The sequence below is a fragment of the Numenius arquata genome, chromosome 5 (assembly GCF_964106895.1).
Source record: "Numenius arquata chromosome 5, bNumArq3.hap1.1, whole genome shotgun sequence".
Taxonomy (NCBI): Eukaryota; Metazoa; Chordata; class Aves; order Charadriiformes; family Scolopacidae; genus Numenius; species Numenius arquata.
The window spans coordinates 22,631,909-22,650,378 of NC_133580.1; the positions used below are offsets into that span (position 1 = coordinate 22,631,909).

Consider the following 18,470-nt stretch of genomic DNA (forward strand, 5'->3'; position numbering starts at 1 on the left):
GTAGCTGCCAAGGTCAGTCAGACCTTGCTGTATTTGCTGCAGAAGGGCTGGCTGCGCAAGTTTTACCTTGTACATATTTTTACCACGCGTTCTCTTGTCTTAGATTTTCCTGCTGCTAGTGCCTACACATCTTGCCGCCTCTTCAGTAGGTCATGCTACCTTCTCGGGCTATTGATAATAACCACCCAATATCCAATCCTCCGGAACAGTCAAAATCCCAGCAAACCAATTCTTACGGTATGTTTAATTCAAAAGACACCAAGGACAATATTGAATAACAATTTTCAAGGAAAACATGCTCCACAGTTTTTGCTAACAACATCAATATGCTTCTGTTTTCAGGGGGTCTTGACCCGCTCTCCACTCACACAGCCATCACTGTTCACAGTCTAGTAGCTACACAGAGAGGATTTTTTTGTGCAAGGACCGCATTCAACCAAATGGCATTGCCTGCACACATGAGCTCTGGATTACAATACCAGTGAGTGTAGATTTCAAGCAGCAGCCAAGTACTCAACAGCCTGGATCTAAATAGATGCCAGGGTCTGAAAATAAGGCCCTAAGCCTTTTAAACTGCAGACACATTCTTACACACTACAGCCAGTGGTTACATCCAGACTAAGGACTGTCCCTCTCTCCCCAGTTTAACTAAATCCTGTGACGCTGCAGGGGCAACAGTCAAATTTAGATTATTTGCATAAGGAAGAAAAATACTATTTTGAAACTGTACAACATCATGATACTGCAAAGGACTCAAATGTCAACAAACTTTAATCCAAGCAGTCCCTTTGCAGAAGAAGAGAGTTAAGTGAGGGCAGTGGCCCAGTAGGAAAAGTTCCCAACGGCCTGCCCTGCTCAAGAAGCATGCTGCCCTGCCCCGGCCACTAAACCCAAATCAATGGGGAGATGGCAAGCAAAAATCTTCAACGCCTCCCCTGACCTGCCAGGAGCAGTGCAGCAGAGTCCCCCAGTGACACCAGTTCTTTCTTGCTTGTTCAGTTCAAGCTACACCTCACCGCACCTGACCGACCGCAGCAGCAGCATTCGGTGACCAGCTCTGGCTTATCAGTGTCTGATGCAAACAAGCTTCCAGCCAGGGAGATCAGGTCTGGTGGGAACAGCAAGACTCCAGACAAGGGCTCACACATCCTTCTTCCAGCCCAGAAACCAACTGGTTTCAGCCATCTCACTTTGCCCCTCTGATGTTGCTTGAACCCCGTTCACAAGCTACCGTTAATAAGAGTAATGTCACATCACCATGAGCATTTGTCCTGAGGGCTACAAGTTCCTCAGGATAGAAACCCTCTCCCCCTCTACTCTGCAGACCCTGACCTTGGTAGGACCCCACAGCCATTGCCGTAACAAAAACCATCACTCAAGTTTAAAACACATACTGGTGGCCAGAAGTCTCTCGACCTGAGACCAGCGGCGTTACAATGGGGCTGTGTGGAGGGGTTAAGAAGCGCTTGCTGAAAGGGGATGCAAACAAGGACTCCAGGCTCTGAGCAAGCACACTCTGCCATACACGCAGCTCAAAAGGTTAGCATCACTTGTGAGCAAGAACTGTCTGGCTGAATGTACTGCCTTTGTTAACTGAGAACAGCTACATGATGGAGTGGAGTAATTAACTGCATTTTACTTTTGGGGACCCAAGCTTAAATCCTGGCTCTTGTCACAGCTGAAAATGAATTTAGGGACTACAATGAGAGCCGAGATCATTTATTTCCCACAAAATCATCAAATAATTGCCAGTCTCCTGACAGAGAGGCTCAGAACTCTATGCAAGGACACTAGTGCTTATGCTGTCATTTCCCCAAGTATAAAAATTATGAATGGATTGATGTGAGCGGTCACCACAGCTCTCAGTGCTGCTTAGATGGTGGGAACCCCCAAATATGAAGAACCTCACCATGCAACACGTGTGTGCTTCGTGATGCAGTGCTGAGCAGATTCCATGCCCTACAGGGAGGGAAGCTGTGCCTGGCAGGACTTAAAATTAAATTTTCATACGGATTCTTATATCCCTTAAATTTAGAGGGCCAAAGCACAGCCCTGATGTAACTCTAGTTTCTTCTTTGGAAAACCACCAGTGCTGGTCGTGGCCCAAAGGAGCTGAGGGCAATTTCCCCACTTCCTCATGGCTGAAGGCCACCCAGCAGAGCCAGCAGGGAAGCAAGTACTTTCCCCATAAAGTAATTCTCTATTTTTATCTTGCTAAGAAAGTTTTTCATTTAGAAACTAAAACTCCTGCCAAGCACCCTCTTACTTTCAGATTTTTACCACAGAAGTTTTCATCTAATCAAATAAGCCATTTTTCCATGGAAAGGAATCATCATGGAAAAACCAGAAGAGCAGACCAGCCCCTGAACGTCTCCAAGCAATTCCTGATGCTGGTGGTGGCATGCTCCTCCATACTACTGTGTGCAGTGTCACCTCACCCCTCTGTGCCTCTGGTCACCCATCCCAAATGATGGGGACTCTCAGTGTCAAAGCACTTTTGAGAGCAACATACTCAATGTGTAAAAGTTAAGCAGCAGCTTAACTGTTCACAGGTCATGAACCACAGCTTTGTACACAATATGCTGCTCTACTCAACGGGGGTTATTGCTTCTGAAGTGCCATCATCCTCTTCTTTCCTTCTCTCTTAGCAAAGAGTCTCCAGCACCCTCAGCCGCCAGCACAAGTGAAGGTGGACAGGAAGACACAACAGAGGTCAAAAGGAGCACAGAAATGTTTTCTGAAGCAGCCTCCAGCACATAGTGCTCAGCAACACAGCACCTTTCATCCGCACCGAGCAAGAGACCTGGACACTTAACCCTGTAACACAACAAGGTGAGGGGTGGGTATTGTCTTCACGGTAGGGTTTTACAACAAGCCACAGGCTTCTGTGGAAGGCTTCCATTGAACAGGAGAAGAGGAAAGTTTAAGTTAGACTTCTACCCAAAAAGTCAGACTTGAGGGGAAGGGATCGGTCAGAAGACGTCCATAAACTGGGGAAGAAGGGAGCAGCAGCCACAGTGCTCTTGGGGGCTTAAGAAGGAACCCGGGGCCAGGTTCTCCCTGCTTCCAGCCAGGGTGAGATTCCTAAGGCCAAATCAAATTCTGCAAGTAAGGGCCACATGTCTCCCCCCGCCGTTATCTTTAAATCCTCTTTACTCCACAGAGCTATTCTCCACCCTCCCTTCCCTTTTAATCAGGCCTGACCTACAGATGTCAGCCTCATTTCGGCTAAGTCAACACAACTGCCACAACTAGGATGCTGTTACAGGAAAAACCTTACTTACACTCTTGGCTGGATTCCAGAGTCTAGTTCTTGGTCTAGACCTGACCTCGTTCCTCTTCTGCAAGCTTAATCCTTTACCTTGAGGGCACAGCGAACACACAGGGACTCAATGTGGGCCTGTCTGCGCTCAGTCTCCCCCTCAGCCTGCAGAGCCAGGAGACTCTTTTGATCATGCTGCACAAACACTAACCATTATTGACAGGAGGCTCCCTCAGAACTCCTGCGTTGTTCAAAAACATACAGAGGTTCAAGAGCCAAAAAGCAAATGTGAAACACACGCTTCACATTCTGCAGGGTAAACCCCTACCCTAGAGCTCGCCTGAAGGGACACGAATCTTCAATCCACAGTCCCCAAAGTTTCCTCCGATTCAGTCCTGGCCTCACACTGAACCCATAGCCACATCTGCCTGAGGACAGGGAGGCTCTGCAGAGAGACTTGGATAGATTGGATGGATGGGCCAACGTTAATGGTATGAGCTTCAACAAGACCAAGTGCCAGGTCCTGCACTTGGGCCACAACAACCCCACGCATCGGTACAGGCTTGGGGAAGTGTGGCTGGAGCTGCCTGGCGGAAAAGGACCTGGGGGTTCTAATTGACAAGTGGCTGAATATGAGCCGGCAGTGTGCCCAGGTGGCCAAGAAAGCCAACGGCATCCTGGCTTGTATTAGAAAGAGGGTGACCAGCAGAAGTAGGGAGGTGATTGTCCCCCTGTACTCAGCACTGGTGAGGCCACACCTGGAGTATTGTGTCCGGTTTTGGGCACCTCAATCCAAGAGAGATATCGAGGTGCTGGAGCGGGTGCAGAGGAGGGCAACAAAGCTGGGGAAGGGCCTGGAGAATAAATCTTACGAAGAACGATTGAGGGAGCTGGGACTGTTTAGTTTGAGGCAGAGGAGGCTGAGGGGAGACCTCATCACTCTCTACAGCTACTTGAAACGACATTGTAGAGAGGTTGGTGCTGGTCTCTTCTCACAGGTAATTAGCGATAGAACAAGAGGGAATGGCTTCAAGCTGCAACAGGGTAGGTTTAGACTGGACATTAGGAAACAATTCTTCATGGAAAGAGTGGTCAGACACTGGAAGAGGCTGCCCAGGGAGGGGGTTGAGTCACCATCCCTGGATGTGTTTAAGAGTCGTTTAGATGTGGTGTTGGGGGATATGGTGTAGGGGAGAACTTTGTAGAATAGGGTTGATGGTTGGACTCGATGATCCCAAGGGTCTTTTCCAACCTGAATGATTCTATGATTCTATGATCTGATACATCCAGCTTCACCTAAAGGTTACAACAGAATGGTTTGAGTTGGAAGGGACCTTAAAGATCATCTAGTTCCAACCCCCCTGCCCTAGGGTAGGAACACCTACCACTAGATCGCGTTGCTCAAAGCCCTGTCCAACCCAGCCCTGAGCACTTATTTATCCTTCAGCAGAAACACAACACATCAATACAGGACCCTAACCAAGGACAAAGGACTTCAGCCAGCCACCACATCACCCTCCAACAGTACCTTAACTGAACAGCCCAGCAACTTGCTGCAACAGTGCGGTCAAAGTAAGAGCTAGCTGGTGGCACTTCCAGTATGTCATGCTTGGCCCGTTCCTTGCTGTCCCCACCCCATGTGGCCAACATGCAGGAGTCACAGGCTGGAGGTGGATGGACAACAGCGTGTCCTGTTGTTCCCAAACACATCATATATAAACAGGGTATTAAGTCTGAGCAGGATCTGGCTCATACACTCCACCTCGTGACCCAAACACCTCGACCCTGGTCCTATATCAATAGTGCAGTGGAAATATCAACTGTGAACAAGAGATAAGCAACTAAGCTGTTATCAGCTTATTCCAAGGCAACAACTAGCTGTGGATTCAACCTTCAGGCAACAACACAGGTGTTTCTTGGCTCTCGAAGACATTTGCACAGTGTTTTCTTTAAGAGTTTGTGGGGGATGTTCAAAACCCCAATTATCTGTATCTGACACAATGCTGAATCAATACCCTCCTGGTTCACAGAAGCTGTAAAAACAGAACCCCACCGAGGCCAGGAGGAGCCTCCACATCAAATTCTCTGAGCTCCCAAACAGTCCTTGAATGTGTGCTGCAAGAAATCCTCCATACAGACACACCTTTCATATCACAGGAGGAGGAGGGGAGGAAGAGGAAAAGAGATTAAAAACAAGATAAAAGCCAGATCCTCAGGTAACAGAAAAATCAGAGATGCTCCCTCAGTTTACACTACCAAGGATTTGAGCCAAAGGTGCTTTTAAAGTTCTTTTATGAAATATTTTAATATGCCTTTCTATCTGCTATGAGGGCAAGCTAAGCAGTGCTTTTCAGAAAAATTAATTATCCAGTTTTACAGTGACTAACCTGAACTTCCAGACTGCTTCAAAAGAAAAACTGAAGCTTTTTTTTTTTTTACAAAAGGCAAGGAGCATTAGGCTTCCTCCCCCCTTGATTTTCCTTTTCTTTTTTCCTCCACCCCTCAGCTGAAACATCTCTACCTCGCATTTAATAAATAAACAAACTATGTATCTTTCTACCAAAAAATGCTCTTCCCTTCATTGCCCTGCCAAAAACGTGCTGACAATTTTTTCAGGGTTTTTTTGCTGAACCCACCCGAAGTGGAATAAAATAATTTATTATTTTTTAAATGGATTTTTCAGTTTACACACCTACTTAAAAAAAAAACAAAACAAAACAAAACACAAAACCAACCACCAGCTAGCCTTAGATCGCTGGCTGCAGTCTTACAACCTGGAATAAACCCAGCACAAAGCTGAAAGCCTGGGATTGCCACTGGCTTGGCGTTAGTGGGGCACCCTACCAAAACCATCCACCCTCAAAAGCAAATTACAGGGTCAGTGAAAGTGGCCACACCGTTGCATGAACCACCTCGATGTTACTTCCCAGATTAAAGAACAGAAAGTAGCAGCACAAAGCTTAAATTAAATAGGACTAAGGGTCTAATCCAAGGCCATCCAATGAAGGAGCGGTTCCAGAAGGCAGGGACTCACCGGGATGCGCTCCTGGCACCCCGGGGAGGTGTCCTGGGGACAGGGAGCTCAGGTCGCATACACCTATCTGCACCCAGCAGCCTACAGCCTGCCCGCCCCAGGAGAAGCAACGTCACACACAGTGTGTCTGGCTTAAGGCAAGGTTTGTAAGGCCCTTAACAACAGTATTCCATCACAAGTAAGCTCTAATTCTGGGAGAGGGAGGGCGGATGTACATTTCTTGTGTGGAGATGCCCTCTACCCAACCCAGCCTAAGACTTACACGGGGCTGTGATTAGGGGATTCAGGTCATGAGCAAGCAGATCTCACGCTTTAATTCTCTCTCTCTCGTTTCAGTTGCCTGAATCTCTGGGATGAGCAACATCACATTCTTGCAGAAACTGAAGGCAACTTGAGTGCAGCGGCTCTCTCCCTCAGAACAGGGAGATGCGTGAAGCCCATGGTGATAACCTCCCACCCGAAGGTGTCGGATGCTGCCGCTGTGCCTCAGCACTCTCTCCTCACATTAAAGGCTCAAAACAACAACCCTGAGGCCAGTGTCACCTCTTCGCCTCCACAATCCAGCTAACAATACTGCATTAAGTACATCAATACTGTTGCATTTATATCTCCCCTCTGGTACACCCCCCAGAAAGATGTACATCCAAAAATACAGCAGCCTGCACCCTGTCTTGCTCTCCCAGCTCAGCCAGCTTCCTCCTGAGACCACCCTGCCAAGAGCCACTTTAGCAACCTACAGATTGAAGCACTCCCTAAAAATGGCCACACACCCAATACCAGACTGCAGCCCTAGTTCCATCCCCCCATAAGCATCATGCCCCATCCCTGGAGGGATTTCAAGGCCAGGCTGGACGGAGCTTTAAGCAACCTGGTCTGGTGGGAGGTGTCCCTGCCCATGGCAGGGGGGTTGGAACTCGATGACCTTTAAGGTCCCTTCCAACTCTAACCATTCAATGATTCTATGATCATGCAGGATCAGACCCTCGCTAAATGATGTGGGACTGCAGCAATGTGCTCCTGGCACTGCTACTTATTTGTGGCAGCTTTCACCACCTGCAGATGCTGTCCAAAAACACAGAAGAAAAATCTGTGCTCTTGGGAGCTCATCGGCTAAAGGCAGAGGTCAGGAGAAACACTCTGTTCTTATGAATACAGTCCTGTGGAGAGGAAAAAAACCCAAACCCACCCAGTCATAACTGTATGCTTCTCAGAAGTAGATTATGGCTAATAATACAAAGATTACTGACATTAAATGAATTTAAATTCATTCTTCTATCATTCAGAATATTAAGTCTTTTACCTTCCTCCCAGTATCACTCACATTCTGTACTCAGCTTCACTTTCTGCCTATCACAAAGGTGTTATATTTGGGCTATAATCACCATAAGGGACTTCTCCCCTTTGGCAGTTTTGTTGTACTAGATGTCTTAAAAAAAAAAAAAGCATTTGTAGTGTTAATTTAACAAGCATCCTATTTTTATTTTTTAAAGGTAATTGCTGCTTAACTCTGTGAACAAGTTCTCCAGTCCTAATGGCTTCTTTTTGCCTACCAACAGATAAGGGGACAGTCTCACCCATGCTGCAGGATCAGTGCATGTGGCAGGCACGGGGACCAACAAAAAAAAGTGTCCGTTGCTGGTGACCAAAACTCGATTTTGAATTCAGGCTGCTCCTCGCGAACAATTCGGACTCAGACTAAAGAGACTGCTCTGCACTACCCCTCTGGGAACTGAATGGTTTTAAAGGCAGCACCAGCACACTGAAGATGGAGCATAGTAACAGGAGCAAAGTCAACCACAGATTGACTCTCAGGAGCAAAAACTCCTTTTCACTGAATTTCACTGAATTTTTAGAGTTGGAAGGGACCATAAAGATCATCTAGTCCAACTCCCCTGCCGAAGCAGGATTGCCCAGAGCATGTTAGAGCATGTTACTCAGGATTGCATCCAGGCGGGTCTTGAAAATCTCCAAAGAAGGGGACTCCACAACCTCCCTGGGCAGCCTGTTCCAGGGCTCTGGCACCCTCACCGGAAAGAAGTTTTTTCTCATATTTGAGTGGAACCTCCCATGTTCCAGCTTGTGCCCGTTGCCCCTCGTCCTCTCACTGGCAACCACTGAAAAGAGTCCGGCTCCCTCCTCCTTCAACCCACCCTTCAGATACTTATAAGCATTGATAAGGTCTCCCCTCAGCCTTCTCTTCTCCAGGCTAAAGAGTCCCAGCTCTCTCAGCCTTTCTTCATAAGGGAGATGCTCCAATCCTTGAATCATCCTCGTTGCCTTTCGCTGGACTCTCTCCAGTAGTTCCCTGTCCCTCTTGAGCTGGGGAGCCCAGAACTGGACGCAATATTCCAGTTGTGGCCTCACCAGTGCAGAGTAGAGGGGGAGAATGACTTCCCTCGACCTACTGGCCACGCTCTTCCCTATGCAGCCCAGGATTCCATTGGCCTTCCTGGCCACAAGAGCACACTGCTTGCTCATTGTCATTTTGCTGTCTACCAGGACCCCCAGGTCTTTCTCTTCAGAACTTGACTTCAGCAGGTCCACACCCAACCTGTATTGGTGCCTAACATTCTTCTTCCCTTTTACTTTTGAAAAGTAAAAGTTCCAGTTCAGCTGTAGGATCCCCCTCTCCAAACATCCTACTGACAAACAAGTATCTAAGAATGCTTAAAAGAAAGCCATTGGTCCGGCAAATCACCAGCCATGTGTTTGTGGCTGAACGTCGTGAATGTTAGTGCTAAAACCTTCTCACACGTTTGCATTTACATTTTACTGAAAGAAAGGGAACTCCAACAGCAAACAAACTGCAAATCCCTGCCTGTCAGCCCCAAATCTGGTGGGCTGGGCTGTGGCCCCGAGGCTCCAGCCTTCCCCGTTTGCTCTCCTGGTCCCACATCAGGAAGGGTAACCAACACGTCCCCGAGCCTACAGAGGAACTGGTGGGCAGTTACCTGAAATGCAGTTTGTGGTGAATTACCATTGCACAGGATCAGTTTAACTCAATCAGCCGGTCCTTTTGTTTCCAAAAGGGAGTTACTGCTGGCAAAAGGCATCTGCCTTAGCTCACAGCCTTATGCATTGGCTGTATTAAGCATTACTCTTATTTATCAGTACATAACCATAGTAGCTCACATTTTATTGAATTAAAATAGCCCCAGCACCTTGTAAACAGCCGTCGGTGACCAACTAAGCCCCACCTGCGCAGACATTCTCCTGCAGGCCTGGGGATCTCCCACCTCTGATTCCATCACCATTTCCAGCTGACTCAAGCACAGGCTGCATTGGCTGGGGTAGCTCTGCCCTCCTGGGGCCCGTGCCACCTTCTTGCCCTCTCCCACAGCCATGACAAGCATTTACGAGACCAAGCACAAGGCAGAGGAGTGGGGGACAGCAGCAGGGAGGAAAGAGAGTGCCCCTTTCAGTGCCAAAACCCATTTGAAGGCATGAAATGGCAGGCTCAGCTCGTCATGGCACCCATGGAGGACAAGCAGCAGCCACCGGCTCTGCCTCGGCAATGCCTCTCAAGACACTTCCACAAGTTCCACACATTCCCCACAAGTTTGCTCTTCTCCTTGTGTGCACTGGAAGTCACATAAGTCACATGAGAGGAACCGGGTGCAGACGCTATGACAGGGCTGAATCCTGCAGCGTTGTGCACCCAAACACACTTGTTCCTGCCAGGAGTCATCCAGAAGGGCATCCCCTAGGTTGGCTAAGCAGGTGGAGATGCTCCGAGACCTGGGGGAGAAACTGTTTCTCATGTAAACTGGCATGCAAAATGGTGTAACTGTCCAACTAAAAGCATCTAGGAGACTATACAGCTAGAAGAACAAGATGATGGCACTGTACACAAAATAAATTAATCTGTTGTTGGACACATCAGAAACTTCCCTGTACCATAGGAATGGATCTCAGGGTCTTGTCAGAAGGATAACCTTCCACCTAACAGCAGATGCAGCATGAATTTGCCTTTCAGCAGCAGCATCCTCATTCCAACCTTGGTATCTGAGCATCAGCTACGAAACGCATCATATTACAACACAGTCACCAGAGCTGGAAAGTCCCCAACCCAGCAGGTCTCTCTCTTCAGCAAGGCAGATATAACCTCATGCAGAATCCACCCTGCAGGCCCTACTCTTCTCCTCCGTCTCAGGAGAAACATGGGTCACAGCTGCTCAACTGACTGCTCTGGAAATCCTGAAAAGCATAATGAAGGTGGTCAGTCCCAGGTCAGAGCTACCCGGGGCAGACTGGCCCAAGGGGATGTGCAGAGCAGGCAGGCGAGGAGCGGGGACAACCTGCCTGCACTTCTGACCAAGGCGGAGGAAGCTGGTGGCATCCAGAGGCAGTAGGGGAGGTATCACCTCAATACAGATATGCAGGAGGGAAGGGGCTCTCTGTTCCTCCTGCAGGAGAGCAGGCCACTCTGACTGGCCTTATTTACATATTTTTTATATTGACCTGTAGCGTAGCTTCCTCAAGCACCACCTACAAGGTGCTACTGCATTAGCCAGACCATGCCTGGGCGCTCGGGGCATGGCTGACCTTAGCTGGTGACCAAGGCCATGCTTAACCAAGGGCACCGCGGTTGTCACACCGTGCTCAGTGCTTCACCGAGGAATTCCCCAAACCAAATTCACGGGTGGTGGACTGGATCTGAGGAACAAGCCAAGGACCTATGACAGAGGCGTGCCGTTGTGGATCTGGGAGTCAAGTGCAGCAAAAGCAAGGTGGAGATGCCAGTGTCAAGACCCGGGCAGTCTGTCCGAGGGCACAGGGGCACTTCACAAGACACCTCTGTGCTCTGGTTTCCTTGGTCATGTATCTGGAGGCTTCAGAGAAAGAAGAACAGGCCACCTGTAACCCTGTTGGTGGCTCCATGCTACTGTTTCTTCTTTGTACCTCAAAAATAACTTTACTGAGATGTATCTGAAGATGCAACACAAGTGGGCCGGCACTGTGTGTTACCATTTATTTAAAAACATTCAGACCATATTTAAAAAGATCCCACTGATCCCTGGTATGGCTCTAAAAAGATCTACCAATCCTGACTTGGTGGCTGTAGAACAGGTTAGGAGATCCTTCAGCCAAGGGGCTTGATTAAGAAGAGTGAACAGCAGTGATGAAGAGTTTTGATCAGATTTTGGGGGGAGAAACCCAACGTCCTATTGCTTGCCCAGCCCAGCTGGGGAAGAGCCCAATCCTCTCTTCTCCACCAGTTTTGTACCTTATGGCCTGCAGGGACACTTTGCGTGCTGTGGACTAACCCAGCGCCCTGGAGAACACCTCTGGGCAGCAGGCCAGCCGCCAGCCAGAGCTCAGAGCAGGCGATGCTCTTTTGCAGGAGCCGGTTTTCCTTTCCAGGGCTGGTTTTCTCGATCAGCAAGCCAGAGGAGGTTTAGCCGATTGCCATTCCAGCCCATTCCAGCCTGTAGGACCACTTTAACGACCAGTCCATTGACCCACATGCCTCCCTCCCAGCATTACAGCCCTCCCAGCACACCTCCCCACCCACTCCAAACAGTCCCAGGACCTTCCACCAAAAGAGCATCAAATGCTTCGCAAACATTAATGAATTAAGTCCCAGCATCCCAATTAACTCTGGCAGCGTTATCCCCTCGTGACCAAGGAGTGCAGAAGCAGGATGAGGTGTCCCTGCCGAGGAGCCAGACCTGTGGGCTCCCTCCCTCTGCTCAGCTACAGACCTGTGAGTCATTTCAAAGGCTTTTTCCAAAACAGAAAGTAAAAAAAAAAAAAAAAAAAAAAAAAAGAGCTTTCTGGTTTCCTTGAAAAGCAGGTCTATGCAACAAAAAAAGCTACTAATAAAGGTTTCACCACCAAAATTAAAGGCAGCAATAAAGAGTTTCTGAAATACAAAAAACACGTTGTGCGTGGTGTGAAATTTATTGCCGCCTTGCAGAATGAAGCCAAACATCTTAATATGGAAAAACACTGCTACTTTTGACCCAAACAGATTGGGAACAGGAAGTAAAAACAAATTACCCAGCTGTGGCCTCCCCGCCTCACCAGCAGCAACAGCGAAACCAGCATTTCCCATCCATTACCCGGGGGCCAATCCCACCCAAACCAGCCAGGGTTGGGTACTGAAGCCCCTGCAGGCAAAATCAGGGTCCTGTGGAAGGGGAATCAGCTGGGGAGGGCCAGGGGAACGGGGACTGCAGGAATCGCCCCCCGAACGCAGCACCCATTTGCCCAGCACACAGGCTCCACAGGGAGGGCACTCCCCTTCTCTCGGTGGCTCTCTTGATTTTCACCAGGCAAATTCCTGACTCAGGACAGGCATACTTCAGGAATTCATTTTGGTTTTACTGCATCATCACCAGCAAACCCTGAGAAATTAAGTCAAGCCTCAATTGGCTCAAAATATAATTGCATTTCTTTTAAATAATAGCTTTGCATTACTTTGTTTTTTTGTTGGGGTTGTTTTTTGTTTTTTGGGTTTTTTTTGAGCTTGTGCATATTACATCCTAATTATATTTTCAGGCTTTCATTTGTAGCTACAGGAATAACCCAGAAAGACATACAGACGAGCTAATTTTCAAATCATCACTTGAGTAAGGAGCTTTAAAAACAAAGTGACAGGTAGACCAAAGGACCTGCAAGAAAAAAGCAGCATGCAAAACTGACAGTCCGGCACCTCTTTTGTTAAAACTGGTAATTCAATGCCAAAAAGAATGGCTTTAAGACCTTAGCATAGCAAACCCGAGTATCACACGTGTAACACAACAGAAAATGCCATTTACAGAAATGCTATACACTAAACAGCAGCTCAGAACCCAATGTTTTGATTAAAACTCTGCTTTCAGAAAAATTTCACAAGCATCATTTTTACTAGCTCAAGCAGATTTTTCCGACAAGATTTTAAAAAGCTTACATGCCAGGTGTAGAATACTTCCTAAAGCTAAGTAAGATTTTCGACTTGTGTGAATTTTTTTTTTTTTTTTAAATAATAGCAACTAGCAAATTACCGCCAACACTGCCTTCGCAGCAGATTTATGCCAAAGCAGAATTTCGCCCAACCCATTTCACTGGGTAATACAGACATCTGCAGAACCAAAGGCGGGGGGGGGGAAGGGGGGAAGGACATAAACATGCACAACCACACATTTCTGTGCATTACCATCCAAGATTTTTACAAGGACAGGTATTTTGTGCCACTGTTTTACAAGAAAGAACCCTGCACGTAGCGATCTCCAGTCCTACCTCATATGCTTTTAAATCCATCTCCCTGATGCTGCTTCGGCGGAGGGGTTGCTCTGGGAGGAAGGGAACTCCCCCTGCATCCCCATTACCGTGCTGCATGAAATCCTACCTCTGCCCCAGAAAAAAAAAAAAAAAAAAAAAAACCACAAAAAACCCACCACTAAAAAAAAAAAGCCAAGTTTATCACGCCAAGGAAAGAACAATAAGTGGGAGTCTGAAAAGGCAGTCAGAAGTGCCGCCAAAAAATCAGAGCTCTTTCTCAAAAAAAGGCCCTCCCTTCAGAAGGCTGCCAGTCAAACCCGATCACGAGGCTGTTCTCCGAGGGTGAATAGAGTTCTTATTGACACAGCTTATGTCTGCAGCATGCAGCCCTCCGCAAGGCTTTCAAGAGCAGATCCGATTACACAGACACATTCTCTCTGATTTTATGCATTCAGAAGCCCTCAGACATAAAATACCCAGCTTTAAAGGCCACCAGTTTTCAGCTCGCTATCAGCCTAGGTGCTTTTGCCAAAGAAAAAAAAAAAAGGGCAAAAAAAAAAAAAAGGCAGGCAAAGAGATCCTGGCACCCTGAGCTCCAGAGGACCTCACCCTTGCCAAGCAGGGCCATATAATTTGGTGGCCAAGCCACAGATTTGCTCCATGTGAGTAATACAAGACGACTCACTCCCGTGGTGGGTACTTAGCATCAGGACAGGAGAAGTGAAGAAATAAATATCTGCTGACACCATTTAAAATGGGGGAAGATAACATCGCTCCAGGTAGGCAATGATGCTTCCTGGAAGGTGGTGTGGAAAAAGGGGAGGATACACACCTTTTAAAAGGACACCAGGCGCTGCCACAGCTTAGCAGGCAAGAGGTGCCCAACTGCAAAAGTATGGCAAGCACAAATTCAAGTCAAAAGTCTGCCCAGGGTCAGCAATTTGCATGCACACGGGAACCTAGAGAAAACAAACTAAAAGTTTATGCAGTTTCTATACTTCGGGGCACAATGAGGAACTCCATTCCAGGAGCAGTGAGGTGCACAAAGTCCGGGGTAACCCGTGATGCTGCAGCAAAGGTGAACAGAGACTTACAAAATGTTTTGTTATTATTAAGCTTAAAGGCTGTGCTTCAGCAAGAGAGACAAGTCTGTGTTTAAATCATATGACAAAATAGGACCCTAGAGAAGGATGCACACACTGCCCAGAAGTCTAGACTTCACTAACTCAACACACCAAAAAAGGTCTAACAAGCAAACCAGTGCATTACACATGGGTAACTGGTTCCCTATCACCTAAAAGCCTACAACTTCTGCATCAACTCACCCACAATGAATTGAAAATTCTCACTGAAACATTGCAAACAGCACACACAGCACATCAAGCAAACCTGAGCTTCAGAGATTTTTTAAGAGCAAACACACACTGTTCAATAAAGACATCCTCTCCCCCCTGCCCAGACTTCCAGGCTGCAATCACTCCCCAACCAAGCGTTTCCATCCTGCTGCCAAAAAGCTTTGGAAACCGAGATCTGAGCAAACTCCGCTTCTCAGTACACAGCCTCACCCTCAACGAGCAGCCTCGTGTTTCTAGAACTCGTTTTAGTTTCCACACACGACTTCTAGCATGTCCATGGTCAGAAAAGCCTGCTCCTATGAAGGCTGCCTACTCTTTCCCAACATGTCTGAGTCAGGCAACGGTTTGCTCCCCTGCCGAAGCCAAGCTCTCACCAGCAGCACGGCAGGGGTGTCCCACTGCAGGCACTCGTCACCAAATCCCGACTGCAGATTCATCACCATCATCTGTGCCTGCATTAGCCACAAAGAAAATCTGCAGTTGCTTTTGGGCTCCTGTCTAAGCTGCAGGCTCTGACGACTAGGAAAGCCGTGGTTTGACTTGTGCATGAAGAAAGACCCGTTTTCAAGACACCAGCAGTGCAGTTTTGCCATCAGCCAGTGCTGTTAATAAAAGCATCGGTCCAGCCCCATCCCACCCTGCCTGTGCACCCCAGGTCCTTGTGCCAACACAACTGCGGCCACGTGGAGAAGAGAACCATGGAAGCAGTGATGGCTGAAACGAGCATCGCTTTCTTTTCTGTTATTCTGCAAGGTTCTTAATCCACAAGGATGGTGAAGAGACTGGAGGAAAGGGCTGGAAGCAGGACCACTTTTTCCACCACAGCACCAGCTTCAAAACTGATTTGCAAGCTATACTGCAAAAGGTAAGAAAGTCAACAAGTCAACCTCCCCCCACTTGGCAGTCACAAAATTTTAAGTCCCACTTTGAGATTCCCTTAAATGCACAGAACAGTCTCTCAAAACCTCACTTCTGGTGGCAGCACAACTGCGGAACTCCAAGGTGCATGTATTCATCTTGCTAAGACGGAGCAGGTCCAGGAGAAAACTTCTAGGCCTGTAAAAATCTAGGAATAAGATTTAAGCCTCATACCAGCCACTCCCCAACAGAGGAGGAGGAGGCAGAGCAGGCCATCATTGCTCATGAGGTGGAAACTGGGCATGAAAACCACTATGGAATCCTCTACATGGACACAAGAACCCAACACCCCAGAGAGACAACTGCCCAGCATCCCTACTTGTTGGTAACCTTCCTGCGGCATGTGGGCCAGCACTGGGAGGGAGAAGTGTGCTCCCTCTTTCTCCATGGGTATCCCTCACTCCCACACAGCGGTGGGAAGGATGTGGCAGCCCCACTTCTCCTGACCTGGCCAGATGCTGCAGGAGGCTGAGCAGCACAGGGGTTCCAGCACCAAGGGGCTAATTTCCTCACTTTGGGTCCCTGCCGGTCTATCCCAAACTGCCTGGAAGATAGCACCGGACCAGCGACAGATGTACAGCCGTGTACAGGCTGAACCAGGCGCATACCTAAAACTCAGCCGCTGCTTCTCCTGCTGCAAGCGCATCCCCTAACACCTAGAAGCTTCTGCGCAGTCCATTGTCTTTCAAAGAAAAACACTCCAACACTGAAATAGCTCTCAAACTTTTCTGGGCCATCACTACTTTAAAATGACTTCATTTAAATATCTAACCGTGTCTATATATACACACAGGCACACGCCAAGGGAAATGAGCACGGTGAGCAGGGCTCGTGCCCACAGCCTCCCAGCTCCGCAGCAGCAGGACTGGGCCCCCCACTGCTCCCCACCAGTCCAGCCCTCAGAGGAGAGCCCTGCCAGGACCCTGCCCCACTGGCAGAAGCGCTGGAAAGACCTCAGCCTGCGGGCTCTCCACCAGACCCCCAGCTAACACACATCTTTTTTGGGGTATAGAGAGCAGCGGGGGCAGGGAAGTTTTTAAGACTAAACTAGAGAGTCCTTTAAATCCTTCAGATCTGCATGAAGCTGAACCCCTAAGTCTTTCCTTCAGGAGTTCCCCCCTCCCCAGGGCATGATTTGGACCTTCATTTGTAAATAAAGCTCAGAGGAGCAGAATTGTGGCACGTAATGCGTTACTCCAACCTGGACAGCGGCACCATCGCAACCTCCACGTACCACCTTAAAAGCAAAATACCTGCAAGGAGGACCCAAAGGGGGAAAAATCATCTCTGCAATCCCATGGAAGCTGCTGGATGGAAACTTTAACTGCATTACTTCTGCTTCTGCATAATCCCAGAAGAACTAGCTGAATTCAGACCGCTCCAACTCAGACACTCGATAGTTTCAACATGGTATAGACTATTACCTCGCTCTAATTACAGGATCGCGTTACATGTCCAACAACTGCTGCCATTTACTCCTGCCTGATACACCCCAGTTCACAATCGCTTATCCCACCTCTCACTACCATTACTTTTGGGCATCCTTTGAATAAAGGCAGGGATACCGAGTGACTCTTCTGCATCTGACACACTCATGCGCCCCAAGCCCCCCCAGCGGTAAAGTCACAATTTCCTTGTGCTAACGAAGGCAACGACTTTCACCAGTGCAGAACGAACTAGTTTTAGGCAAACAGCACGGACACGCCACCACCGCTCACACGCTTGTCTGTGCAAACGCGTCGCCACATTACTGCGAATAACCACCACGAATTCACCCCTCGCTCCCCGAGCCAAGGTGTTGATCTTGCACAGCGCCTATTTCGGAGCAGCAGGATCAGACCCTGGGAGTTTCATCACCTCAAAGGCGGGGGACGTTCCTTACAGCAGCGCAGGTCTCGCCTTTTGAGCTCAGAACCGCAGCCGCAGCTCCCGCGGCCATGAAAGGGAAAGGTTTTCCTCCCTGCAACCATCTGCCGGCGCCTGAGCCGAATGCTAACAGGTCTCTGACTTGCCTTCCGCCTCGCCTCGCCACCGCCTAACGCTCTGGGGGGGAATATGTCGTTCCCCGAGAGGACGAGCTGTCCGGCCATGGCTCCACGATGATTCAGCAAGGGGGTGGCTCCCCATCGGAAGGCACACCTCCCGCCAACTGTCACACCGTGGGGCTCGGGGGGGAAAACGGGAGAAGTTGCTCCATCTATCATGGCTGCACTTTCCAAAATGCGTAGACCTGGCCTGGGAGGGTCGAGGGGTAGGATGGAGGGAGGGATGGAGGAAGGGAAGGAGGGAGGGGGGTGTTCCACCAGTAAGGCAGATGGAAATAATTCCGGCAATTATCTCGAAGCTTTTAACTATGGCACAAGTAAACGAGGCAAAAAAAAAAAAAAAAAAAAGGCAAAACAAGAAAAAGAAAAAAAAAAAAAAAGCCAGACACTTTGGGAGCCAGCATCAACTTCGCCAGGCTGTGTTCTTTGTTTCTAGGCAGACTACAGTGCGGTGGCAAGAATGAACAAATGCGCATGTCTTCGTAAGAGTCCAAAAAAAAAAAAATTAAAAAAAAAAAAAAAAAAAAAAAAGGAAAATTCCCCCCTCCCCTCCGGTCCCCGTGCTGCTGCCGTAGCGGTCGGGGACTCTGCCAGGCAGTTTGTGCTGCTTTTTCACAAGTAAAAGTCCGCTCCCCCCCTGCTCCGAGCGG

General features: G+C 48.5%; 1 protein-coding gene across 1 annotated transcript in view; it reads right to left on the reverse strand.

Annotated features, from left to right (window-relative positions):
- The window catches only part of MBNL3 (muscleblind like splicing regulator 3), a 101,167-nt gene extending 83,283 nt beyond the window's left edge, over nucleotides 1-17,884 (reverse strand). The window contains exon 1 of the mRNA XM_074147307.1: nucleotides 17,633-17,884. The gene's annotated coding sequence lies outside the window, so the exon portion shown is untranslated. The remainder of the gene's footprint in view (nucleotides 1-17,632) is intronic.
- Nucleotides 17,885-18,470: the final 586 nt, after the last annotated feature.